At 37.4% G+C, this 27,783-nt stretch overlaps 1 protein-coding gene and 1 long non-coding RNA gene across 2 annotated transcripts in view; both read left to right on the top strand.

Annotated features, from left to right (window-relative positions):
* Window positions 1-27,783, top strand: part of ZNF407 (zinc finger protein 407) — a 335,252-nt gene that overhangs the window by 59,850 nt on the left and 247,619 nt on the right. The window lies entirely within an intron of this gene.
* LOC117243929 lies at window positions 962-9,448 on the top strand. The gene is made up of 2 exons (XR_004496041.1): window positions 962-4,463; window positions 5,082-9,448. It is a non-coding gene; the product is annotated as an uncharacterized LOC117243929 (long non-coding RNA).

Raw genomic sequence — 27,783 nt, 5'->3', positions numbered from 1 at the left:
GGCAGCAGAAGGTGGTCTTCTTGGGCAGTTCTTTAGATTTTACTCTCGCCGTAGTTAATTTATCAGAATACTTTCTGTCAGTTTATTTTTATATGAATAAAAATTAATTTTGTTGGAGTGAAGATGTTTCCAATATGTGCAATTATTTTGTTGGTAAGCGATCTAAAGAAAAAAACAATAGTTATGGAACATATAGGGTCATTGAGTTCATCCATAGAAATGGCTGTGCAGATGCTGAATGTGCAACCCAAAGTGCGGCTGTATCCTAGGTTCCCAGCAGGAAGAAAAGAGTATCCATTTTGTCTGTTTCCCATGATGCTGTGTTATTTGTGCTGTACAATAAAGACTGGGAAAAATACTGGAAATGATGATTTTTAGAAAGCCTTAGGTTGATTTAAATGGATTTATGAGAGATCTGGAAAAGTACCACAAATGTACTCCAAAGCTTCTTGCCTCAGCAGATATGGAGGTATGATCTCTGATTCAGATACAGTTGAGAATTAAATTGTCAGCAAGAAAATATACAAATAGTGTAATACCAGATACTGAAACATTTTGAGTATCAGTTACAGAGCTAGCATTTACAGACTCTCTAATTTTATGGCATTACTGGGTGTTTCAAAGAGTCAAATTCTTTGGTCTCTGTTCCTCTCAAATATATTTGTATTTCTTGTACAGCTTTTTAAATTTCTCTCTTAAATGTTTTGGGTTCACTAATCATGAAAATATTTCATATGACACAAAATGATGGTTCTACAGATGATTTTGATTTTTGTTGTGACTTGTAACACTGTAATCTCTTAAGCCACAGAACATAAAATGTAACTTGTAAATTTGGTAGATTTCTTGGGTCTTCTTTTGAGCTTCTCTTTCCTCTGCTTTCCCCCTTTCTCCCCCTTCTCTCCCTGAACTGCCCCCCCCCCCCCCCCCCCCCCCCCCCCCCCCCCCCCCCCCCATTAGCACAGTAGTCTACTTAGTTCAGTTTTAAGTCTCTTGGTTTTTCTTCCCTGCCATCTCCCCAGACTAGACACTCAATGTAGCATTCAAAGAATATTACCATGAATCATTATATAATAAATGGCCAATAGCAGTATTTTTTTCTGAAAGTCATTTAAAGTTGCATGAGAGATTTGAATTTATACAAGCATGATTGCCCAGGAAAGCTGGCAGTAGTCAGTAGGAGCAATAGTGTGATGTCAAGTATGTGATCAAACATACGAATATCTGTGGAGCTCCCAGCAGCAAGAGAAGGATCCATTTTGTATGTTTCCTGTGTGGAGAGGTGCTTTTGTGTTCTCTAATAGTGCTGCATTTCTGATATTAAAAGATAATGTATCTGTTCTTAGCATTGCTCAGACAGTTTAATTACCACCTAAGTTCAGATATTATGCCTTGTCAGATCTTTAAAAGCACAGTCTTCCAGACGCTGAGATATCTGCCTGTTATGGGTTGCTGATAGCCTACTCTAAGAAGTGTTTGTGCTTTAGAGGAACAGAAACTGTACTCATTACAGGCAGCAGAAGATACTTAGCCAGAAATTGGGAAAGGGAGATGCATGTAGAATGTAGGCAGAAGGAATATAAGCTTTTTGGTGACTCAACACCACTCTAACTTGGAGGGACTGGTGGCTTGTGTCCAGGTCTACTCAGGGTTTTGGATTTTAATAATGTATTTGGTATTTGGTGATCCTTTTGTTTCTTGATCATATTACTGTAGTATCTTTGCCCTATTGCTTTCTCCTCCCCACCCAGGTGCCCAATATAGAGTTTCCAGCAGAAGCAGCAAAGAGAAAATTATTTGTGGTTGTTATCTTTAATCCTATGCCTAAAGTATTTCAATTAGTCACTAAACACATAATACAAAGCCAGGGGAGAAATGTGGATCCCTTACAAAGGTAGGACAGAGCAAGAGCTTCTTTTAGTCTTGGGCAGAGAATGGATCAGATGAGCCAGTTATTGCCATTGACTGTGGGGTTCCCAGACAAATAACCTTCAAACTGAGACAGCTATTGTGTGCTGGAAGGCAGGCAAGTTGGATACCATGGCCTTCACCCTTCCTCTCTCCCCACAGGGACTGATTACAGATGTGTAACTACACTGTTGCTCCCCTCCCTCGGGAACTTGAGACCATGGGCTGTTTTCCCATGCCTTCCATTTCTCCTTTTCAATCAAACACAGAATCTACAAGCATTATTGATTAGAAACGTGGACATTTTTCTTCAGTCACTCTAGCTACTAGGCTTGATAGCTCATCTTTGGTATGTTAAAAAACACCCACCCCACACACCCTGTGCTATTCCAGTTGACAGTCACTTGTAGTGCTGTAGTCTGGATTTCTTTCTATGTAGAGAAGTATTTTGTAGGAGATGGCTGGAAAAATCTTGTGGGTAGAAATTGGCTTTTTCACTTTTCTCTTGTTTCCTCTGTTGGAATAATTCCAAAGAAAATGCATTGGTCATGCAACTCTCTTTGCATCACTCTTGGTGAGATTGATTTGGCATTAAAATATATTTTGTGTAGCTCACTGATGTTTGTTGTCTCAGTATGAACATAATGTTCTTGGAGACATAACATGTTTAAATCTTTCCACTTCTTCTTAAGGCCATATCATACTCTAGAAGAGAAATTCAGGATTCAGATTCCATTCAGTTCCTATTAAGGGCAAAAATACCTTGTTATTATTTTATTGAGGTAAATCAAAAGTCAAAGACGGCCAAAGATGGTTAAGATCTGCAAGAAATTGTAACAAACTCTCTTGAACATTAACAGCAGTGCATTTTGTCAGATGGATATTCACTTTGAAAGATGCTTCTTGAAGGAACAGCTTGTTGGTAATTTTTTTTCTTGAAGGATTGGCAAATAAGCTCTGGCAATTTTAAGAGGTTTGCAACCCTGATCAGTAAATTGGTGGAAGCAAACTTATCCGAGCTCCTGGACTACAGTTGTTTACAATCCGTCATATTATCTTATACCAGCACTGACTTCACTTTACATGGCTATGTAGAACATACTGATGTAAAGTCAGTCCTTCTGTCAAGTTTGTTATATAGAACGTAGGCTCTTTTATGAAGATGCAGCAAATACTTAGGACTGATAGACTCTTATTCTCCTAAAAAATGCCCCTGTGTGTTCCTTCTTCTGCAGTAGTGTAGAGATGGCCTGTTTCACTGTTAATTTAGTAGACAGATTTGCTGCATTCTTAACAAGTCCATGGATGACAGCAACTTTGTGGGGGCAGTCAGTGCACTGGAGGGCTGGGCTGCCTTCGGGTGGGACCTACTCAGAATGTATGCTTACAGGAACTTCATGAAGCAAGGCAAATGCAGAATTCTGTGTTTAGGATGACATAAACTCACACCGCAGGATCATGTGGGCTCTGACTTCCCAGAAATCAGCTTTGCAGAAAAGGCCTTGTGCTTCTGGTTGGGGACAGGTTGAAGACTGCAGTGTGCCCTTTTAACAAAGAAGGCTGTTTGCATGGTGGGCTGTTATGGCAAGAGCACAGCCATCAGGTTGTGGAAAATCATTCTTACCCTCTGGCTGTCATTTGAGATCACATCTGGAATATTGTGTCTGGCATTGGAGTCTGCAGTGCAAGAAAGACTTTAACAGTCACAGTGAGTCTGGCAGAGCACCACCAAGCCAGTCCCAAGCAAGCCTCCAAGCAAGCCTCAGGCTTCCTGAGTGATGTGAAAGGAGAAGCTGAGGGACCTGGACTCATTCAGCTTGAAGAGAGGACTGTCTGCAACCATCAAATGGAGTATGGAGCTGAACTCTTCTTGAAGTTGCATGAGTGTGCCCACGAAAACGACTGCACTGTGCCCAGTGCACTGAGCTGCAGAGATACTTCCTACTTGCCCCTCTATCCAATTCCCTTTTCTATGTGTTCTAGCCATGTGTGCTAGTACCATGAATGTCAAGGCTGGAATTGCATTCATCATCTGTCCTCTGGAAAATGGGAGGACCAATCCATTCCTGTTTCCGTTCCCTTTGGTTCTCCTAATGTCATTTTACTTTATAGTATTTTTCTGATAGGGTACTATGTGAACTAGACTTCTTAATACTTGGTAGAAAAAAGATTCTCCTTTCCCAGCCTAATTGGGAAAAGTCCAGCTATTTTAACGTTTTCAGAATCAGAAATGAACAACTGCTGCATGTATCCATGTGAATGAAGAACAGGTATCACTTGTTGGAGGAGAAAGCTGTTCTGGGAAGATTGTGAAGCAGATAAAAAGCCCCATGGACAATTGTTCAAAAAGAGAAGATAGTAAGAGTTCGTAAAAACTGTTCTAGTGAACAAGACTGCTGAGAATGCTGGCTGTATTCTATGCTTCTACACTCATCAGTGTAAAGATCTGTAGCTCCATCTCCAGTAATATTCAACGTGTCTTAGATAAATAGAGAAGGAGCAGCACCATTTTCTGGACAGCTGAAAGAGCTGGGAAATAACTTCTGGATTAATAGGTAATAGCAGGAGTATTCCTTCTTTCATTGTAAAGTCTGATACTTTGTATCAGTTTATATTTATTGTTTCTTGTAATGTAAATTTATGGCTTTGACCATGTTATTTAATACTTGGTTAATGGTTTGCTGCAGGACTGTGTCTTTGTAGTATTTTTTTGAATGGATTTTTTCATTATTAGTAACAATAGAAAAATTTCTAAGTGGCAAGTTTTTGAGTTAATGAGACTTTCTACGGAGGTCCATTGAAAGATAGTGTTTAACTAAGAAAAGTTAGTAATGAGTTTCATTTTTAGGGCAAACCTTTGTTCTTCATTTCTTTTGCATATCTTTTGTGTTTCTCTTAAGAGGTCTCTTCAATAAGTTGTGACAGTTATTTGTAGCGTACAGTCCCTATTGTAAAGGTGGGTATGTCTAAATTGAGGCTGTCAAAAGGGATTGTGAATTGCATTTCACAGTGCTGTAAGAACATGTAGACAAGTCTCTCTGAAGACCTCAGTACTGGTATTACATGGAACTGCTGAGCTGCTTGCTGAGGCTCCCTACACCTACATCATTTATTAAAACATTACTACTTATTTATGTTCTGATGCTAAAGTAAATGCCCATTTTGTTTTGCAGAATTTACAGCCCTTTTCTTCAGTACTTAGCTCTTTCATCTCACTGCTTCATTCTCCAATGACTGGGGTGTCTCTGACTGTCTAAAGCATGGCTGAAGATAGCAAAGACTTGGTTTGCTTTGTGTTAACTCTATCTATCTGAATTCAGGGCAATCTTCTGTGGCTCTGCATACTTATTCAGCTCCCCTCCTTATTTGCTTGGGGTTTTCCTAAATGTGATGAGATGGAGCTGAATATATGTGTTGCTGGCATGTATAGAATGCAATAAATATACTATGCTGCTCAAATACTGTTAAGATTTTGAATTTTTGCAGAATTTCAGCAAATCTGTATAGTACCTATGTCAAGAACTTTCAGTTCATATGTCAAAATGTTCCATGTACAGTTTCTTTAGCATTTTAACCAAATTAGTAAATTTTACCTTAATTTTGTAGATAAGAAAACTGTACAGGAAGAAGTGATTTTCTTAGTCTCTGGGAAGCTGAGAATGAAACCTGAATTTGTTCTTCTTGTTCCTTATTCACTGAATGGTACTATTTTCCTTAAATAGTAAATTTTTTTCCCTAAAGTTTTATAAATAATTTGCATAGCCTACTAAATATGCATGCTCTAAAATACTCAAACAGTTCCTTTTCATCTGGCACAGCATGGAACTAGCAGTTTTATCCTTAATCTACCCACAAAATGTGTGACTATGGTGTTCAATTTATACTGGGACCTATTCCTAGACTGCATTATGGTTTATAAAAAATTGTTGGCATTAATTAATGAAATTAATCACTTGTAGAGAAGAAAAAAGGGCAGCTAAGATGTTACAGTGTACTAGTTCATTCAAGCACTTTTAACTTTCTTACTTATCAAGAAATCCAAAACAAAGTACCTTCAGCTATGCAAAAATACAAACAAGCTTTTTCTTTTTAAATAGTGCCTTCATTGGCCTGAGTTGCTTGTTTGGTTTTGTTTTTGGTTTTTGTCTTGTTTTGTTTTCTGAAAATATTTTGAGAGGATGCCATAGTTTGTGACTTGCTCTGTCTGAGCTGCTGGATTAGTCCAAGTGCTCAGTGTAGAGGAGGGTGAATTGGGTGATAAAATTCTTGATTTGAACACTGCAGTGCAAGTCGTCAGATCTGCCTTTCTACTTTTTTGGGGTGTAAAAAATAAAAAAGGTCTTCAAGGACTGGAGGGAGGTACAGTGTTTCTCTTTGCTGCCAAATTGCAGGTTGTATCTTTTGATACGTTGCTTCTGTGACAGGATTACAAAAGGAAGCATAAAGAAACTGATCCAATCTGTTCTGAGGCCTTGGAAAGCTCGTGGATATTTATTATCCACCATACTCTGAAGAAAAAAAAAACAGAACACCAAAGGGCTGTTTCTTGTTTTGATCTTAATTTAAATATTGCTGCATTTTGCATTCACCTTTGTACATATGATCCATAGCTATTTACTTAATATTTAATAATTGCATGCAGAGGCTGAAATGTTACTTACAGTATGTAGTTCAAATATTTACACTCAAAGTCAGTCTTTTGACTTGTGTTTTATAGGAACTATCAATGTAGTAGTTTTTCATTTGTTAGACTCATATTTTACAGATAGACTTATTAACACACAGAGATTAGTGTTTATGGATTTTGAATGATTCATTTTTAATTTCACATCTTCTTTTCAAACCTTTTGTCCTGGTGTTTTTAAGACTGGACTGATGCTTTATGTTATCTGGACTCCAGTGAGATCTATAAAATCAAATCTCTTTGATTTTTTCCTCCCCACTCCTACTGTGGAATTTTGTCTTCTGCAACCGTTAGTATCTGGCTGTTCTGTAAAGTGACAGTCTTGGGCACCTCACAGCCTGGCTCTTGTGAAGCTGGTAAGGCATGTGGAAAACACAAAGGCCACATGATCTAGAGAGTTAGAACATCTTCTGAGACAGGGAGAAGCAAGGACGGTTTACATAGTGGACAGAGGAACAGATATGTGACAGGGCTGCCTGCAGAGGAGGAAGGAGGGAAGAAGTGGTGCCAGAAAAAAATTTTCATCTTAAACAACCTTCTCAGTTCTGAGGTCAACGGTATTTTACCCTTGCATTTTTGACTATTAATGGGTTGGGTTTCTATAACACAACAGCCAAAGAAATTGTTAATTTTTTCTTTCTTGTGTTTTCCATTCTATTGAACAATGTAGCGTAGACACCTAAACTTGTAATTGCATCCACTTTGTATAGCTTTGGCTTCCCATTCCCCTCAGTTCCCAGATTCTTATGACTGCATAGACCATGATCATTAGCTGCTTTGAGACAAAGACTACAGATCAACTTGCTTATTTTGTTTAAAACTGCAAAGGAATTGCCATGACAGACTGGAGTTCTTAACCCATCCTATGTTAACCTATCCTATGACCCAGTGATCAACAGTGGAGATTCCAGAGGAAGATGCAAGAAGCTTGATTTCAAACTGAAAGAGGGCAGGTATAGATGTCAGGAAGAAATTCTTGACTCAGGGAAGTGAGGCACTGGAACCCAGAGAAGTTGTGGATGCCCCATCCCTGCAACTATTCCAAGGCCTGGTTGGATGGGGCTCTGAGAAACCTGGTCTAGTAGGTTGCTCTAGTGTTGGACACTTGGAGGTGTCCCTGCCCATGAAAGAGGGTGGAATGAACTTTAAGTTTCCTTCCTACTCCAAGCTGTTCTGTGATTCTATGATGGTTCTAAACTATGTGTTCTTTGGTTAGAGTTTGGGTTAAACTCTGGAACATGATATTTAATAGATCTTGGAAAATTATTAGAACTCTGGATATTTTTGTTACACCATATAAATGTCTAATCCTTTTTCCATCCTTTCTAAGTCCTCAGCTGTAATGATATTTTGTAGCAGTTAGTTCCACTGTCTAATTATGAATTGTATGATAGAGTATTGCCTATTTATAATGTTTAAATTTCTTTGGAAGTCCCTTGTGTTAAGACTTGGAGAGAACAGAAGCTTTCCTTACTTTTCTGCCTTAAGGGCCTTGTGACTAATTTGTTCATTTCAGGGATTTGCCTCACAGAAGAGAAACTCAGCTGCACAATATTCAACTTAGAGTTTCTGAGAGGTTTTTGCAGGCTAATTACAAAGCCATTGTAATGTGCCTTGAGATTCCAGTGTCATTGATCTTTTACAGTTGGGAGAATATGCTTCTAAGATTTTGGGCAGTAGCAGATTTAATTTTATTTCCAGAATGATGTTCAGTGCCACAACTTGCTCCACTTAAGTGGAGTGCTGTACTTGCATTGCTGTACTGTGAAAAACACCAGTAGCAAATCAATGGATGACTTCTGAATGTGGATGTCAAGAGTGCAGTGGATATGCAGTGTCACAACCCAAGTCAATGCAGTGTGTTTGACTCTGGGCATATGCATCTCACTGAAAGCATGGTCATAGAAATGCTAATTCATTTGTCTCAAAATACTTATTTTTTTTTTAATTTATTTTGTTTATTTTCTAATAAATATTTTCTAAAATATGATCCCAGGTTAGACAGACCTGATTAGACTGTAAAGAATAAGTGTATTATCACGGTTATCCTAAACTTTTTATATGATTTGGTAGTTGTCTCCTGGGAGTATTTCTTCTGCATTATTTGGATTGATTTCAGGATATTTTGTTCCTATTGACTTTTCTGCTGCTGCTAGTCACTTAAAGAAACGGCACTTTGAACAAAGAGCATCTAGATTATACTATTTATATACTAATAGTATATCTAGATGTGCTATTTATATACTGACAACTCAGAACCATCTCCCTTGATGATACAGATACACATTTCCACAGAGTAGATCCCTCCATGTGCACCATGTGACATTCAGGCAGTTGGAAGAACACTTGTCCCAAGATGCTAGGGAACAGTGAGTGTATCATTGCAAATCTCATCATCTCATACATAAGTCAACAAAATGCCAACAAAATTGAGATGGATAATTTATTTATGTCTGCTTCTCAGTGAAGATAAAACTATGTAAAACCACTTCTTAAACTAGGTCAGTAGAAGGCAAAGATATTGTAAAGTCAAAGCACATTTAAATTTTCATCTCTCACATCCCTGCCCAGTACATAGATGGCTGTAGAAGTTCCTTTAAAGAATGTACTTCTTGCTTACTAATTGCAAATATCCTTTCATCCTCTCTGGAGATATAAACAGTGAGCTGTTGGGCCCTAAACACCTTTTGTGTCTTGATACCTTATGTGACAAGGTTGGATTTGATGTCTACTGTGTTGCTGTGTCCAAAATTTTATGAGGGAGGATAGTGAATTTATAAAATTCTGAGCTAATGGTGTGTCTGCGTGATGGAGCAAATAAAACTGGAGGCAGTTGTATCTTTTCTGTGAAAAAGACATCTTGATAATGATAGTCTATAATTGCCCTTATTTGTTTGTTTTCTAAATTTTGCTTAATGTCAATAAAAGAATGCAACTGTCAAGGTGAATTTCCATGTCTGTATGGTCTCCAGAAGACTGGCAGTGATATTAGTTTGTGATCTGAACTTATGTGGACTGAAGGTTTGTAATGACTATCTTTTAATTTGGAGAAGGTGTAAAAGGGAGCCTTCGAGGCACTTCAGAGCCTGGGGACAAAACCTAACTTTGTGATTTGCTGTGGCTCACAACTCTCTCCAGTTACCCTCATCTTTGCAGCCATCCTCTGATCCATTGCCTGTCCCAAGATCACATGGGTGAGTGGGAGGCCTTGCATGCAGAAGTACTCAGCATATTTTAAAACATCATGTCTTTATCTCTCAATGTTAATAATTTCTCTTGATTTTCTTATAATTAATTAGAATAATTTTAGTTTTATATGTAGGCTAAAAGCCTTTTGTTTTGTTACTTGCACTTTCAATTCACATTCACTGGGTCTTGCTAGATAAGGTAACCCAAGGATGTTTGAACATATTCTTGCCTGTTAGACGCTGGAGAAAATAGTAGGCAGTTCAAAATCTACTTCAGGTATTGATTGCATCAGTTGCCTGGAAAGAAGCAAATGTTAATAAAGGTAAATACTTTCTGGTAGTAGAAAAAGGAAAGGAAAAAAAAAAAAAAAAGTAAAATCCCCTTTGCTTGGATTTTATTCCATGTTGTTGAGTATTACACACAAAAAAAGCCCCAACCAAAACCCTACATAGTCTGCAGGCACTATTTGTCAGTGCAGTTGCAAAACTACTTTAACCTTCAGCCAAATGTCCTGCTGTTTTAACCTTCCAGGACAGACAAGGATGTGTAGCCCCTATGATGTAGTGTCCTATCTGGTCTTCTGAAACAGGTGAGAAACATGAACAAAAAATCCCCCATGCCTGGCCTGTGAAATACAGAATGGGCTTTCTTTGCTGTTTTGGAGGATAACATTAAAAAATGTGCATTCAAATAAAACACACTATGGAATTATTTAATACTCCATATTATGAGTAAATCCTGCCTAGCTTCCAGCAACGTATTTACCTGAGGGTGTAGGAGGGCTGTAGATGTCTGTTTTCTGATGTTAGTGTGCTTGGCTTTTTCTGGTTTATTGTTCTCTGTATCTGCTATTGGTTAAATTACTGTGTCCACACACCAGCCCCGACAGCTCAGACAGCATTAAAAGCCTTTAATAAATGTCTGTAAATTCAAATTTTAGCTTTTTGCTATTGTCTTTCTCTCTCTCTCTCTCTCTCTATATATATATATATATATATATAGATAGATATAAAAAAGAAAAATCTCATTGCTAAGAGTTAACCAGTTGTTTGGTGTTTGGTTGGTTTTTTTCCCCTTTGGCTGACACTTTTTTTAATAGTCTTTGAAGATTTGCTTCACTGCCAGAAGACTTAACCACAAGAGAAACCTGGGATTATTGAATATGTCAGTGCTCAATCTACTAATTTTCTTTGTGAAAACTTAATAGTAACCAGGTGCTTCGATATATGGCAGAAATAGTTCTTAATTTTATATTAGTCTCTTTATAACACACTATATACACACTGTTAACCAATCTGTAGTAGTAGGCAAAAAGAAGATTTATTTTCTTATGCAAAAGAATTAAGCTTAATAATACTGTTGCACTTCTAATGTTACAAAAATGGCATAGGCTTTTTATTTATTTATTTATAATATAGTCACTGCTAGTATTTTTTGTATCAGTTTCTCCTTATGTTCAGACAAGTGTGTTTTGCACAGTTTGTCAAGTTCCGTGTTTCTGAAGGGTAACACTGTAAACAGGTGACCTTCAGACAAATCACAGGACGGTAGGAACCCTGGAGATCAGAGCCTGGCTGCCAAGCTCTGTTCCCCAACCTTGCATAGGAGTTTAAGAACTGTTGTGTCCAGATTTTTCTGCCAGCATATTAGATCGTACTTCTCTACTTAAAATGCTGAGGTTTACTTCTTTTTGCTGAACACATTTAGATGATACTCTCTACAGGGTATTTAAACTTTTCCTTTTACTATGGAATATGGGTGTTATATCAAGTTTGGTTATAATTTAGAGGAGCGATGCAAACCTTTGTCCTTAATCCATAAAGGTTTATTGCTTAGTATTTACAAGGTGGTCTAGCAAAGTCCAGCTGCAACTCCACAGCAGAGTGGTATAATTCTATTCAAATATATCAGTTATTTTAGGCGTGTTTTCACTTGCAGTAGGCCTTTTGGAAAGCGTATTGAACTTTATGGAAATGAAGTGTGCTGCACTGTCTTGGAGTTGATTGAGCTTTAGATTTTGTGTTTGTGTGAAAGCTTTTAGGAGCTTTACTGAAATGGAATTCCTAATTCAGTGAATGGTAATATAGCTAAGAATAAGAAAAAAGTGGTAATTCTTGGAGAGTAAGAAAGTAGACCTGGAAACAAGAAACTTGAAATAATATTTAGTTTTAATTTAATGCTGTATGGTCCCAGTTTGCTTTTCTTCTTGATTGAGAATATAGAAAAACTTGTGTTCATGTACTCTATTCCTCCAAATTATACTTTAAGACTAAATCTAACAGTAGTGATTATGCCATACGTTTTCTTTTTCTTCTTTCAAATCTTACCCGTTTTGTATTTGGAAACCAAAACTGTCAGTGGTCTGTTTACTTTATCTCACTCATGTGCAATGGAAATAGCTGGCATTTGTAGAACACACAAACTATTTTTGCCTGAATGCTCCATTTATGATTTAGAGCCAACATGTATCCCTGATTTTCTTTTGAGAATGATCTTTATTGTCTTTGTGTACTAACTCATTGCAGAAGCACTTGTCTATTTTGAGCTAAACCAGACCTCTTGTAAAAAGAATCAAATTATTTCATCATGTTCAAAATGAAAAGCTATAATTACTTGTAATTGGGCTTCAGAATTTTTGAAAATTGGAAAATTCTTTTCCAGAGGTTTAAGATCACTCCAAATCATAACCTCTAGAAAATAGGAAATAATTTTCTGTTCAATTTAAAAGTGATTTAATTTACACTTTTGACAGCTATTCTCCTTTGATATTTTGGTAGGGTTAATCATTCAGCTGTGGTAGTTATTACAAAATTATTTTCTGATATCCTTTATTCTATCTGGATCATAAGTTTATTTTGATTTATTTAAGCCCAAACAGAATCTGCTGCAGTTTAATAAGGATATAGAGTAATTTTGGAATACTTGAGTTTACTAAACATGTGCCTTCATTTTATTTATTTATTTGTTTGTTTCCTGGTCTTTGTAGTTATTTCATTCTGTTTTGTGTTCTAATCTGCCTGAGTTTAAGTGCAAGCTGGAAAACCCTGCTGTTCCTTGTAGTTCTGGGTATTTTTTCCTATAGACTTGCAAGTCTGTACAACCCACTTGTTTAAAAACAATGGCTTCAAGTCTGTATTCTACATTACTATTACTAATCATCATCATCACCATCATCATCATCATCATCATCAATATCAATACTGCAAAGAACATGCTGCCTATTTACCCTTTTAAAAAATCTTTTCTCAAGAGACCTGAGTAGGGTAACTAGCGTAAGATCACATTTTGTTCAGTTCAGTAAGCAGCCAAGACAAGTCTTCCAAAACCCTTATGCTCTGGCAAAGAAAGTAACCTCTAGAGTTAGCAGAGGGTTGAGGGGTTTATGGCCAAGCAGAAACTGAATAAAAATAAAGTAGCAAGCAGGATCCTGCAGCATGGCAGTGGCAGCCAGAGGCAGACCAACTAATTGTCACCTTCAGGTTTGAGGTTAAAACTGGATTCTGAATATGGCAAAGTCTTTTTCAGCTCTAATTGTGATGTGGTGAGAAGAATGGGTAGACACTTTACACACAGGGGGATTTAGGGATTTAAGGACAATTACATAAAATGAAAAAATACAGTGGAGAGTAAACCTTACTGCAAGCCTTGTCCTTTCCTTGTTGATTTGGGGCAATCACTAGTTCTAGGCATATACTGCTTGACTTAAGCTTTTTATAGGCATATTTTAAGTCATTTATGGATCTTTTTAATATTTATCAGTTGTGGTATGGGCCAATCCGTACAGGATGTATGAAAAAAGTCAGTTACCTGCTTCTAGCATTCATGTCTATTGTGAAGGCAGGAGATCTGTAGAAGAGATGGGTATAAACACAGAAAGGAACATCTTGCAGTGGATACACTAATAATATGACATCTACATACCCATTTTAATCAATTTTCATTCTAAGAAAGTATTTCTTTATCCCAGTGAAAAATTGAGGTGTGGAAAGAGATTTGGCCATGGACATCTTGTAAGCCAGTGGTAGAGCCAAGAACAGAAACAAGCTCTTTCTGTTCCCACCTGGTAGTCAGCATTGTAAGTCTTAAGGCCAGCCAGTATTTTGTTTCTGGAGTAATGTAATGCCAGAGATATAATTTCTAGTAGTTACTGTTACCTAAGCTTATTACAACCTCTGACTTTCTATTGGTATCCATCTAACTTCAGTGTCATAAATTTTTTTTTATAATCCAATTCATCAACTGGTTAAAAATACCACGTAAAAATACCCCATATTCTTGTAAAGGAAGCAGGTGGACTCTGCTAGAGCTAAGACAACATTTGATATCATATATTGGCATTATGCAGCTGCCTGCATCATTCATTGAGTGTCTGTCACTGTGCAGCCAGTTCATCCTTCATGGACAGTTTGGTTTGTGTGACTGGACTTTCTCTGGATCAAACAATTCTCCCAAAGCAGAATAGTTTCAGATTTAAATTGAACCAGAAGCCAAGTGCAAATCTGTGTTTTTCTTATTTTTAAATTGGAATAGCTCAATGAGAAATTTGATCTCTTGATGGAGAGATACATTCTTTTTTACTTCTTTTTCTTTTTGAAAGAACAGGACACCATATCTTCCTAAAATGAACAATATTCTTAAAATTATTTTTGAGCTGTAACAGCTATAAGAGCTTTTCTAGATATTTTTTGCTGGCTTCTTGCCAATGACTGCTGTGGAAAGTACATCTTCATGCAAAGAAGTGTGTGTTCTCTTTGAAGGTTAACAAGGGCCTGCAGAGCACATCCTAAGCATCTGGCTCATGAGATTAAAAACCTTAGAAGGAAAGCACTGTAGATCTCAGAGGATGAGTAACCACCTTAAAAAGAGGGATAGGTGTGAACAGACAGCCTAAAAAATGGGGGGAAATATTGATCAGCAGGAAATTTTTCTCTTTTTAGTGAACAAAAAGTGTAAGGCTCTACTGACAACTGATAAAAAGCAGGCTCTCAGATTTGGCAAAGGGTATTAAAAAAAGTAATGAGAAGTCTAGTAGGTGATTACTCTGAAGGTTATACTAGGATAGATCTTATTAAATATTTTCATTATTGACCTGGCTACACACACACAAAATGAAATTGTAGTTTTGAAAACCTGCTGAGGGCATAGAACTGGGAGATGTTGGTATGTTGGAGGGTTGGAATGCCGCAAGAATTGCATTATGTTGATGTCTAGAGTCTTAGAAATTGGAGGACATGTAATCAGAATGCAAGGTTGGGCATTTAGAGACTAGCAAGGTTTTCACGTAACATTTGGGAGCTTGGTAGGAGGACTCCAGCAGGTTGTTGCTTCTCCAGCAATGCCTCCATTGCAGACCTTAATTTAATGAGTTTTCTCTTTCCTGATTTATTTCCTGATGAAGGAAGATGCCTGATTCCTGACAGTTTATTAAAAATTAAACTGTCATACAGCAAATTTACAAAATCTGTGTAATGGTTTATTTTTATGCTTTTGATGAATATCCATTACAGGATTTTATCCCTATAATTAGAAAAGGAAGTTATTTAGGGGTTTTTTGTGTTTTCTTTTTTTTTCTTCCCTCTTTTATTTATATGTTTTTTGATATACCAGAGAACATCAAACAAATATCCTATCATTTAGTTAAATAGACATATGACACTATGTGACACAAATGATCTTTTGGGCTGTGTGTTGTTTGCTGTCCACATAAAAAGCATATCCTGAAATAATTTTCTTGACAGTGCTTCAGGGTTTGTTTGGAGGAGGTTTCTATCTTCATACATATGTATAAAAACATAGGAAATAATCCAATATTGTTTCTGAAGTTGGAAGTTAATATCAGCCTCATAAATATGTTATCTGATACTCTGGATTTCCTGTGTGTAAAACTGTTGGGGTATGAGTTTCCCAACAGTAAAAAGGCTTCTGATACAGCATTAAGGAGTGAATTTGTGCCCAGATTCTGGCAATAATGTGAATTCTGTGCTGGAGTGCAGTTACTCTAAAATACTGTGACTGTCTGCATGATTAATATTTTTTCCTCTGTTGCTAAAGAGGTATTGGAAGGAATGTTCTGCATGATTGGGACAGTTCTGTGTCCATGGAGAAGTTAGTATGAAATAGAGAAATTCTGAGCTGTACTTTCTGGAATGATTCCTATATTATTATAAAATCCTATTTCTGGTATGTTTTGCTTCCTCTACCTACCCGTGTATACATATCCCTTTTCTTAACAGTTCTTCTCTAGCTCATTCACCTACCTGTAGCTGAATGTATTGGTCCACACCCTGTTGACCCCATGAAATCCTGTCATTGCAAATCCTAACTGTGTTGATTCTGGCCTTTTCAGCTCCAGGCTTGACTCGTGCACCAGCTCATGGGAGAGTGTGTCTTACCCCATTAGCTGCCTAGCTGGTTTTCCACACTGAAGTTAGTTCTCCCCTCCCAGCTCAGGTCCCCATATCCCATGTGCCATGTATGTTTTTGTCATGGGCTCCATGATCTTCCATCCTCTCCATAGTCTGTTAACTAATTTCTCCAGCATATCCTACACTGGAAATGCACCTTTCCCACCACCTCTTATTTCTTCCCTCTGGGTTCCCAGTCTTTCCCATTCTGCGGGTGCAGCCTCAGCTCAGTACTGCAGAGGGGAGAGAAGGGAATGGCTGGAGGAGCAGGGAATCTCTGCCTGATCAGAACCAGCTTCCCATGGGCTCAGCAAGAGGGAGTTTCTTAACTACACTGTGATTCAGACTCCTATGAAGGACTTTTATTGGAGTTGAAAGATGGCATGGAGAAGTAGTAGTTAACAAATCTAACCAGAAAGATTTTTTTTTGGTTAGTTTTGAAAAGGTAACAAAAAGCACTGAACAAAATATTCCTAAAATTTAGAATCAGACCCACTGCAAATCCTGAAGGGCTGAAGTTAACAGAATTCTATCTCATACTTTTCCTCTTACCTGTGGGTCTTACTGTGGAAGGAAGATTGTGTTGTGTACATTAAAACTTTCCCATGCAATTTGGAATAATTTCTAATATCCTTTTATAGTTTGGTAGAGAAAACAGTGATTTTATGTATCTATAGTTCTGTGCTTATATATCAATTATTGTGCTGTTAGTTAAAATCATTTGCAGTAAGATAACTCAGACTTCTCTTTGAGTCAAGCCTAAGAAAATATCTGTAAATTAGTGCTAATGGTCAGTGTGGCTGAGAGAGAAACTCTTTCATGTTTGGAATTGACTGTAAGATTGAACTTACTCCAATTTATTGCAAAGTCAATATTCAGTTTAAAAATTAAAAAGGTTAATAATTATTAGGTTTTCAGAGGAAAAGTACTAGTGTTATGACCTGCCTAACATCATACAGCTACAAAAATGCTATAAAATGATTTTTTAAGCTTATATTTATAGTGAGTATATATTATAGTAGTTGGCTCATTCCTTCATCTCACTACTTATGCATCCATGAACTGTTAATTATACTTTTGCAGTAATTACAGAATATTTTAAATATACATCATTCTTCTGAATTTTAAAAGATCAGGATTTTTTTATTAATTTAAAAGGATAATAGGACTGACCCACACTTTCATCAACTCTTTAATAAAGAGGTGGTTTTTCAGATCATTTAAATTTTTACATTTTGATTGCAAGGAATAATAAAAAGACTTTTTTTCATACTTTTTTCCATTTACTCTTCTAGCTAGGTCACCATTTTACCAAAAAAGGTCATTGTTTTCCATAAAAAGGTGAGTGCCTGCAAGTATCGATGAAAAGAGAAATTGCATCCTAACTCCTGGCATGCGATTTTCTTTGTACAGGGAGCTGCAGTTTGTAACAGAAATTTTAATTCCATTTAGTTTCTTCTTCTTTTTCACCACTCTGTAACATGCCTGAGAATGTTTAACAAAAATAATTTGATATCTCCTTGCAGTGGAGTTTCTCCCAACACTCCTTGATATATGGCTGCCATGGAGCACAGAAGAAACCAGAGCACAACTTTTAGATGAGCAGTATAGTGTGGAAAATACAGTGCCTAGGTTTGTAGGGAGAGATGGTACCTCATAATTGAACAGCTGATACCCTTGGAAAAGACACATGAACGTCAGGCACTTCTAGGTCTTCCTCAGATATGCGGTAGCATTTGCAGCCTTTGAGCTTGTCAGAAGTGGAGATCAGTTGCCTTGGAGCGTAGTTGATGTGGTTTATTAGAAGAATCCAGAGGATAAGAGGATTGCTACTTCTGGAGCAGAGGAATTGCTTTAACAGGAGAGACAGCAGGAGAAAACAAGAAAAGTGAAAATCAACAGGCACAGAGAGTTCCTGCAGGATACCCATGCTGTCTGATCTCAGCCTTCCAAAGTAGGGGCTCAGCTCCCTGGAGGCAAGCGTACACTGCCAAGGAGATGCCTTCCTTGGGAACAGGGAGGTGGTGGAAAGGTGTAGCAACAGAGAAATGGGTTAGAAATAATAAATACTGTTAAAAAGATGAAGTCATTGCAATAGAAAATGTCCCACATAGCAAGAAAGGGAGCTTTAGGTGATTCTTTTAATCTTTACTCTACAAAATACCAGTTAATTTTCATGTGATTAATCTTTATAATTGTCTGCATGCATATGTAAGTTGTGTGCCCTGACTTGTGTGTGATGTGAAGAAATCCACACACATTTTTGGATTTTATCACCACTCTTAAGATTTGGTGGTGTTTCTGTGTTTTGTTTTAAAGCAAAGAACAAAAAAAGCTAGCACTGTATTTTCTAAACTTAAGACATCCAAGTAATGGCAAACTGACTGGTTGGTTGTGGTGCATATAAAACTGTTTGTGTAAATGTTTATTTTCCTGTGTCATAGCCAGATTGACTCACTGTGAGATATCCACAGTCAGGAATTTTGTTAGACTGCATAAATGTAGAAGCTGGAGGCACAGATGCTTGACGAAGGACCAGTGCTCTGTTACTGCTTAAATGTGTCTCTTGGACTTGAGGAGGTGATTTTCAGTAAGCAGTTTGTTTATAAATCTCTATTTGTGAGTTATTTGCTCACATCTGATACAAATCATGATGCAGTTTACAGAACAGAATAGGCTGAGCAAATATTTCCAGAGATTGTTTGTATCTAAGTAACTGGATCTATGCCCATGGCAGCATACATCTGCTCACCTGTTCCACATTCATGTTTAAGGATACCCTTAATTTAGCTGCCTTGCATTTGCTGCAGTTGTCTCACCTTTTCTTTCTCTTGACCCAATAGTGAGATGTTCTGAGCAGGGTACTCTCCCTGCCTTCAGAGAGAAGGGAAGGTGAGCTGTGTTCATTCAGAGCAAGTCTTTTGCTTTTTTGCTATATTGTTGGCTACCTTGTGTTTGTACGTAGTATTGTTTACAGAGTATGCAGTAAAACACAACCTATATTGTGCAGCAGATTGTAGGAAGGGAGTGGTATAGCCTACAATTAACTGCATTGAGTTTACTGAGCTGAGAAACACTTTGTGAGCCTGGTCAACCTTCTATTTTGATTTGATATTAAGGTTCAGAGATTTCTGGTTCCTCTTAGTACCTCCTTTCTGTAGGAAAGAAGGTCGTATGTGAAGACTGGGAAATGTAATATGTTTTGACCATCTTCTTAATCTGTGTAAGTGGGCAATATTGGGCTCTAAGATACACCCACAAAACAGTTCTGATGCTCAGTCTAACCATCATTACTTAGGCTGGATGCAACACAGTTAAGGACATTGATAATTTAAGACTGTCTTTCCATAGGAACTTTTCTGGAATACAGTTAAGGGACACACTTGTTTGCAGTATTCCTACGAGTTCAATTGTCTTCAAAGTGGTTTACTTCCTTAATATGCATGTTTTTGCTGGTGTTTGCAATGAGGTTTTGCAGATTGTTTGGGCATCTGACTGTTTTTCTGAGGTAGCATACATATTTTCCAAGCAAATTTGTGATGGGAAATGGTATTTTGTTCCTGTCCCTTTCAGAGTGCTAAATGAAACATTGTAATTTCTTTCGCCTTCTGAGTCCTAGGCTATCTTCTATCACAGGCTACTGTATTACAGTTAATTGAACAGATTCTACAATTTGCTACTATTAGCATTTCAAGAGTTTCTGTTTTAAAAATGGAAAATTCCTAATTTTAAGAATTTTATAGTGTGGAATGGTTGACGCCTCTATCTTTTAAATATTGTAGCTGATGGATCACTTATAGAATCTTACTTTACATTTTGCCTGTTGGCTTGTGCAGTGAGTACTGTTAGTGCCGCGGTATAAATTTTTTTGAACCTCAACTGTCAACCAGCAGTAACCTGTAAATCCCAGTTTATTGTGAAGATTTGCTATATGGTTGCTGTTGCAAAAGTTGAGACTTTAGGAGATGAACTGAGTATTTTAGGCAGAATTCAGAATGTATGAAATGCAGTGTTTTAGCACATCCTGTGTTCTTACTGATGCAATATAAATTTAAAAAAATAATAAACTGCAAATGCAAAATATGAAGTTTTAAGTAAAAATTAGATACCAGTGAATTTTGAAAATACCCGATTTTAACAGTGTTACATTTTGTAGTTGGAGATATACATCAACTATGAAATGTTTTTGTTTACATCTGTACCTGTGACACTGAAGCACCCTATCATCCAGATTTTATTCTGGGGTGGGTATGTGCTGTCATTTCTGTACTTCCTGAGTTGAGTCTTGCTCTCATTTCAAAAATTTTTGAGGAATTTTTATTTTGCTTTATTTCTTTTAAGGGCAATAGGCCTAAAAATCTGGTCTACCGGTGGAATTGGTAGTGGTATCAAAAATATTGTGGTGGAGGAATGTTTCATGATATAAATGAAGTGCAAAATACTTTGCTGAAGAAAAGGTGGACTAGCATTAGATGAACAGCTGTGTATGTTTGTAGTTATCTCAGTACTGACTTTATTTTGAACTCTGTCTCTATTGGAGATGGGAGTATTGGCAATCAGTATGCACCAAAAACTTTACAAAGCTAGTATTTTACCTGCTATACTTTCATGTAGTGTATTATGTGTTACAACTGAAGAGCAAGATGCATTTGCTAAACAGAAGGGAAAAGTGCTTATGGCATTTTCTGATCTCTTGCAAGTTTCAAAGTAAAATCCATTTAACTGCTTCTAGCACCATAACTCCTCCCTGGACCTTTGCAGTTCACCTATGTCTTGTAAAAGGTCTGTTAAACAAAACAAAGCATTTGTTTGGGTGTGCTGCTGCTGCTTTGATGATTTGAGGGCAGGGAGCGGCCACCGCTGCATTCTGGTGCTCTGGGCCTCGCCATGGCCCAACCAGGAACCAGCCTGCCGTGGGCCCTGATATGAACTCTGGTGATCTCCTTCATGTAGCACATCATCTGCCTTCACTTGTGCCAGCTGCACTTGCATGTCGGCACAGACATGCTGTTTGACACAGAACTGAGTGAAAAAGACTGGATTGGAAAATGTATCAGCTCCATCCTATTGCTAATTCTTTTTTCCTAGTCTTTATTAGTGCTCTAGCACATCTTAGTTTATGAGAAGAGCTCTTGAATGTGTTAACACTTCTACATAGGAAGAGTGTTGCTGGCTTGTGTGCTTGTCTGCCTCTGGGCATTGAAATTAAGCGCGGTACAGCCAGCAGACCTAGGTGCAATTAGTCTGAGTAGTCAAACACAGAGAAATGCCTTATAAGTTTTCTATGTTCCTCTGATTTCTGTAAATCCATGTCTGGATTCCATTATCACATAATTGCAGTTGGACATAAGATCCCCCTAGAAAACAGTTCTGACCAAACCAGCGTTTTAGAAATGGTCTACTTCTGCGTACTTGAATTGAGTTTCAGTAATGGCAAACCAGTCAAAAGAGAGATTTGTCTGCACTTATAACTAAGAGCCAAGGACTTCTTGGTCATGAGAGGTAAGATTTTGTGTAGTTTCTCTGTGCCCCAGGTTCACTTTCCTTGGGCAAATTACTAAAGTCAGCAATTTCAAACTTAGGAGACTGGAGTTAGGTGTTGACAGCCATCTTTAAGTACCTAAATAAGTGGTCTCATTTTAAGAGGTCCTGAGCACACAATTCTTTTTGACTTCAAAAGAAGCTGCAAATGCTGTGTCCACTTTGATTAATTGAAAGGCTGACCATCAAAGTGAAATTATGTTGCCAAGCTAAAGGAAAAGAAATAAAGACTTAGCACACTGTATAAATCAATCGCAGATCAGAGTTTACTGGGTATAAAATGTACAGCATCTTATGTGCCCTTTTGTACTTTCTGAATCTCACTGGGCCCAAAACTACAGCAGAAAACCCCTCACGATTTGTGAAATATGGCAATGCCCAGAAACATTTGCCAGTTTAGCCACTGAAAAATAGATATGGCTGCTCAAAATTTATACTGTTTGCTAGGGCCTTAGGTGAAAACGAAATTTTAAAATGCTTATTTTTTTTCATTTGAAGGTAATGTCTTAAATCCTCAAGAGATGAACAGCCTACTACCTTCCCCTACTTTGATCGATCTGTCTTTGAGGCATGATTTACACCTTATTATAGTACTTCAGGTTACGGCCTCTGTTCCTGAAAGTTTTGTGGAGATAGGTGTCTGGGGAGGAAAGAGAAAAAAAAAAGACCTGATAAGTGCCCTGATGGAAAGAAAGGCTCCAGTTTGTGTGTGTGTCTGTTGGTCGTGTTTTCCAGTCCTCACACCAGAGGAAATGCTCTGTGCAATGGAAACTTCAGCTGGGTGCTGAATAACTCAGGGTATCATGAGAAGATGGAATTTGCTAACACCACTGTTTGCAGATTTACAGGGTTTTTTTGGGCTTGGTTTTCCACCTCTTACACCCTCATGGTGTTTTCTGGGTCATCAGTACATCCAGGCAAACCAGAATACCAGGTTTAAACATGGCAGTTGTGGTGCAGATATGTATTTGGCATAATGTAGACTGAGCCATCAGCATGGCTGTTAATCAAAATTACCACAAATTTGGCACAAATATTCAGTGGTGAATAATGCAATAGTTTTTATCACAAGTGTGTCACCTTCCCCATCTGAGCAGCTCCTTGCAACCAGCACCCAAGTACTGAATTGCCTGTACAGCCCTCTGATGCATCTTCTAGTGACAGAGGCTGGCATTAACTGGCGTGTGTGGGTGTGGAAACAGGAATCACTTCCTTTCCTGCCTGACCTTCAATATTGGGAAGTGTATATGAATTTGGAAATCTGTTTTATTTTCATTCTCTGCAATACTTCTGTGTACAGCTGAAGGCTAGGTGATAGGTTTTTGTCATGGCTCTTTTATATTGCTGGAACACATTCTGTTATCTGATAAGATTAGTAAATCAAGCAGCATGAATGATTATTAAGTATAATTGTTTATATAAATATGACAGTAAAACAGGTTATTCACACAGTCCAAGTGACCCAATTATTCAGATTTTGAATGTGTAGAGGAGATGAGCTATATTGCTGCACTTCAGGGGAAAAAAACCCTATGTTGAATTGCTCAGTAAGTATACTTTTTTTTTTACAGTGCTAGTACCTTGTTGTTGAGGAACTGCTGCAGATTTCCTCATTACATGTTGTATTTCTGTCCCTAGAAAAGAAAGCTTTTGTAAGCCCCTTAATAAGTGATCATTTCCTGTAGTCAATGCTGATCTATCCATTCCTGTCAGAAAGTTCAATTGGACATAAGTAAAGTGATAGATACTATTATGTCTCAACCCAAGTCTTCTATAGCTCCTACTTGATATTTTCAGCTTGTTGATTTAAAAGTGGGCTTGGAGGTTTCCATTAGGATTGCCACAGGCTTTATCTTAACCCTTACATAAAAAATGTCTTAAAATTATATAGACAGCTTCATTAGCCCTCCTGAATTTCCTCAAAACCCTTGGCTTCAGTAGGAAGCTAGTCAAACTGAGGGAACTAGTATTCTCAGTCAGCATTTTTTGGCTGATCATAGCCTTTGTAGTTTAACCAGTTGTTTAAAAATCCACAACACAACCAAAACCACCTAAAACAATCGTAAAGCCCCAGTAAAGCAGAAGAATGGGTGTGATTAACCTAAACTCAAGACTTTCAGTAGTTTCTTGCTCTTCCATGCCCATTTATTTGTAGCTGAACAGCAGACCATTCTAACAGTGCAGAGGTCTGTAAAAACAGGGCTTCCTCCTGCAGCTTCCTGTTGAGCAGGAGCAAACTGTACTCTGCTGTTAAGTTGTGCGTAGCCCATCTTTATGTGTATCTCCCCTGACAGACCTTTATTGTGCACCTCGGGGTCAGCCACTGGATGCTGCTTTATTTCAGTTCGTGAAACTGATCCCTGTAGTCAGATTAAAAGAACAGGCTATTGCCCAGTTCACATAGAGCAGCTCTAGCCCTAAGGGAGGCCAGCTTCTAGACTGGGATCTCCAAGCAAGGTTTCATTACTCCTCATTTCCTCCAGAAACCTGGCTCAGCTACAAGGAAGCTGTTAAAAAATATTTTATCAACATTTTCTTTAAGGAATTTGGCTTTGCCCGAAATGAAACATTCTAAGGAAGTAAAACTTCAAACTTGTTTCCTGCCTTCTTACCTGGCAAATTTTCTGGGACTTTGTGGCAGCTTGCTTGAGGAAGTTTGAGTTTGCATCCCCCAGGGCCTCCACTCCACCATGCCACTGAAACAGGAGCCTGGCAGCAGTGGTGCAGCTGGGAGATCTTGACCTCCTGGCAGGAATGCCCTCAGAAGTTAACAACTTCAGGGGAAATAGAGAAACAGGAATTTATATAATGGATCCTACAAGGAATTGTTTTTTTCTAAGATGTAATTTCACTGCAGTTGATCCAGCTAGTAAATACTCAACTGGAAAATACACTGCAATGTTTAGAGACTAAAAGTTACTTAAATTATTTAACTTTCCCTCAACCAGTCATAAAACCAAGTAATTGAATCTTCCAGAGCTGCTCCCCTTTTGTTTAGGAAAGTGACATGTATGTTTTTGTGGGGATTTTTTTGTATCATTCTGGTGGTACTTTTCTGTCTGGGGATGCTTACTGGACATGGTAGATGTTACTACTTGGAGCACAGTTTAAAAGTCTTAGGTATACTAACTAAAGAAGTTCTGATAAAAAAAAAATAAATTAAATAAACCAATACTGTTTTTTCTCCCTAGGATATTGGAGAGAATGTGCAAAGATAATACTGCTTGATGTTGCACTTGTATTTATGTCTTTATGTTATCTGCAAAAAGCATATGCAGTTAGGTTAGTTTTGGGTTTTGTTGTTGGATGTCTCGGGTATGTTGATGTCAACCTTCCTTCACCTTGAAATTAGGTTTGTGTGGGCATGAGAAATTCTGGGAGCACTCCCAGTATTCAGTTGAACTGACAGATATATTCTTAAAACAAGAGGTGTGTTGTTTCTTCTTGGTTGTTGTTACTGTTTTTCTTTTTTTTCCCTTTCAATAAATTTTAGGTAACTCAAACTAAAAACATTTAACAAATTCACACCCATCGAGTTTGTAATGTTGGAATTCAGTGTTTTTTCCTATGCACAGATAAACATTCAGGTTAGCTTTTTGCAAAATTACAATTAATACCAAATTTTCTTTTTTTGCAATTTTAAATAGTTTTTGTTTTAAAATTTCTTATTTATGTGCAAAAATAAATGTACCCTTCCCCTGTTTCTCTGTATTTGGAATTGCATAGTGTTAGTCATTTTTGCTAGGAAGGTTAGAACTGTGAAATCCTGTTTTATTGCTCTAGCAAAATTGTAGGATTAGTGGAGAGAAACATCCCCCGCCCCCCCCATCCCAACCCCAAAACAAAACAAACTATTGAAACAAAAAACTCATAGCAAAATCTATAATCTATGAAAAGTATGTGGCTCTTCTTCTCACTATAATTGCCCCACTAGTTTTTCAGGTATTTTCAGAGATCTTTAATTATTTAAAATTTATATGTCATTTTACAATTGCTGTTATTTTATACTCTGAAAAATTGGTTACTTTCATGTTGGAAATCACAGAGAAATCATATGAACTAAATATTACATTCTTGCCATTGCTTTTATGCATTGCATGTTTAGCATCTAACTAAAATGCAAGTAGAAAGCTCATCTTGAAAGAGACTACTTAATTAAAAATTAAACGATGAATTAAAACTTAAATTATGCAAAACTAATAAGCTACGTTACCAAAACACACAATTAATTTGCTACAATATATGGAAAGAAAATGTTAGCATTTTTGCTTTTGTTTCATGTATGCATTGCAGCCTGCACAGTCTGCTGTTTTGGAATTCCTCACCTAGAAATAATATGTACATCTGAATTAAGATATAAATCAGTGATTTTTAGGTTGTGAGTTTTGCAAAACTCATCAGAGATTTAAACTTTGATAGTGCAAAGGAATCTGTTATAAAGTGGGGCGAATCCAATTATTTTTCAATTAGTGCAGTATCACTTCGGTGTATAAGATTCAAATCAGTGCATCGTATCACCTTGTGCAAATCGATAGAGTAAAAATGGACTTGTTGACAAAAATTGCAATTTAACCTATTGCTCTAATTCCATGGTATAACGGGTTTATTTTTTACTGGAATTGCTTTCAACTAATTGCAAATGCTGAGATTCTGCATACAGTAATTATGTGCACTTACCTTTATAGACACCAGACGAAACATGCCTTTAAATTCTGTCTTCCATTTAGCTGTTTAGAGGAGGTATTCCCTAAGTCCTATGTCAGAGGTAAAGGAAGGTATTTTCTTGGTAGATGTGGGGATGTGTTCCTATGTGTCTAAAATACTACAGTGGATGAATACTAGACATGCTGCAAAGTATTCTGTGCTTTACTGTAACACAAGCAAAGGGAGACATTTTCAGTAGTATCTGCTGGTATTTATCATTACTGTATTCTTCAACCTGAGTAAAGCTTAGATGGCTGAAAGAAAGAAATGAGGGAATTAAAGAAAACTCCATCTGATTAGGTTAATTATGATGCTTGAATCTAATACTTTATTATTGCTGTACACTGGAAGGTGGAACTACATTTACATTTGCATTTTTTACATTTTAGTATTACATAAAATAACATTTGCTTTTAATGTTTCATATCAAATATCTTCAGCGCTTTTCTCTCAGGTCTTGCTAATTTAGCCTTTGTAGCTATATAAGTAGTTGTTTCTCTGGCATTATAATTTAAAAGTTTACATTAAAAATATAATCAATACAGGGATAAAAGCATGAAGAGTACAGCTAAAATAATTTATAATAGCTCTATTGGTGATGAAAATCTATGGAATGAATATTGTGTATAATAAACGCAATTACCTGAGCTGCTTATAAGGAAAAATACTGCTCTTGGTGTTGGGGGATGGAAGGAGGAGATCATGGAAGCAGTTACAGCTCTAATTTTCTGGGTTGAGCTATGTTAGCCCTGGCATAAATTGCAGCAGCCTAGAGGTACATGTGCCATCTGAGGATTGCATTCTGCCCTGACATCTTTGTGAATGTGTCGCAGAGGTGTGGGGGAGAGAGAGCAAAGGCACTGGCGTCTGCTGGGGGTTTGCATGCACGGGGAGCTCTCAAATTTCTTCAGTCATCCTCTCACATGTCAAATACAGGGTTTGGTTGGTTTGCACAACTTAAAGTCCAGTGGAGTGGGTTGTTGTAAGAAAACTGGCTTGGTATTTAACCTAAGTGATTTTTCTTACTTCTGTATTTATCAGGTAAAAGTTCTCTCTTCAACAAAATGAAGTGTTTAATTTACTATCACAAAGAGTGAAACGTGAATAAAGATTGACTTGGACATAATCTTTCTAACTACTCTTGATGGACATCTTAAGATTCAGCTTAATTTAATTGAAATCTTAAACTCTGTCTTTTTGGGAAGCTCTTTTCTTTTATGTCCATGGTTAAGTGAGCAAGGCAATGACGTGCTCCCTTAACAACTGTTCGAGAATCATCGGGCTGATTGACTAATGTTTCTGCCCTTTTTCTGCACTTCTGGTGTTCCATCATGGCTTTCTCCTTCCTGTGCA

Source organism: Parus major, chromosome 2 (assembly GCF_001522545.3).
Source record: "Parus major isolate Abel chromosome 2, Parus_major1.1, whole genome shotgun sequence".
Classification (NCBI taxonomy): domain Eukaryota; kingdom Metazoa; phylum Chordata; class Aves; order Passeriformes; family Paridae; genus Parus; species Parus major.
This window is presented reverse-complemented; position numbering and strand designations above follow the sequence as displayed.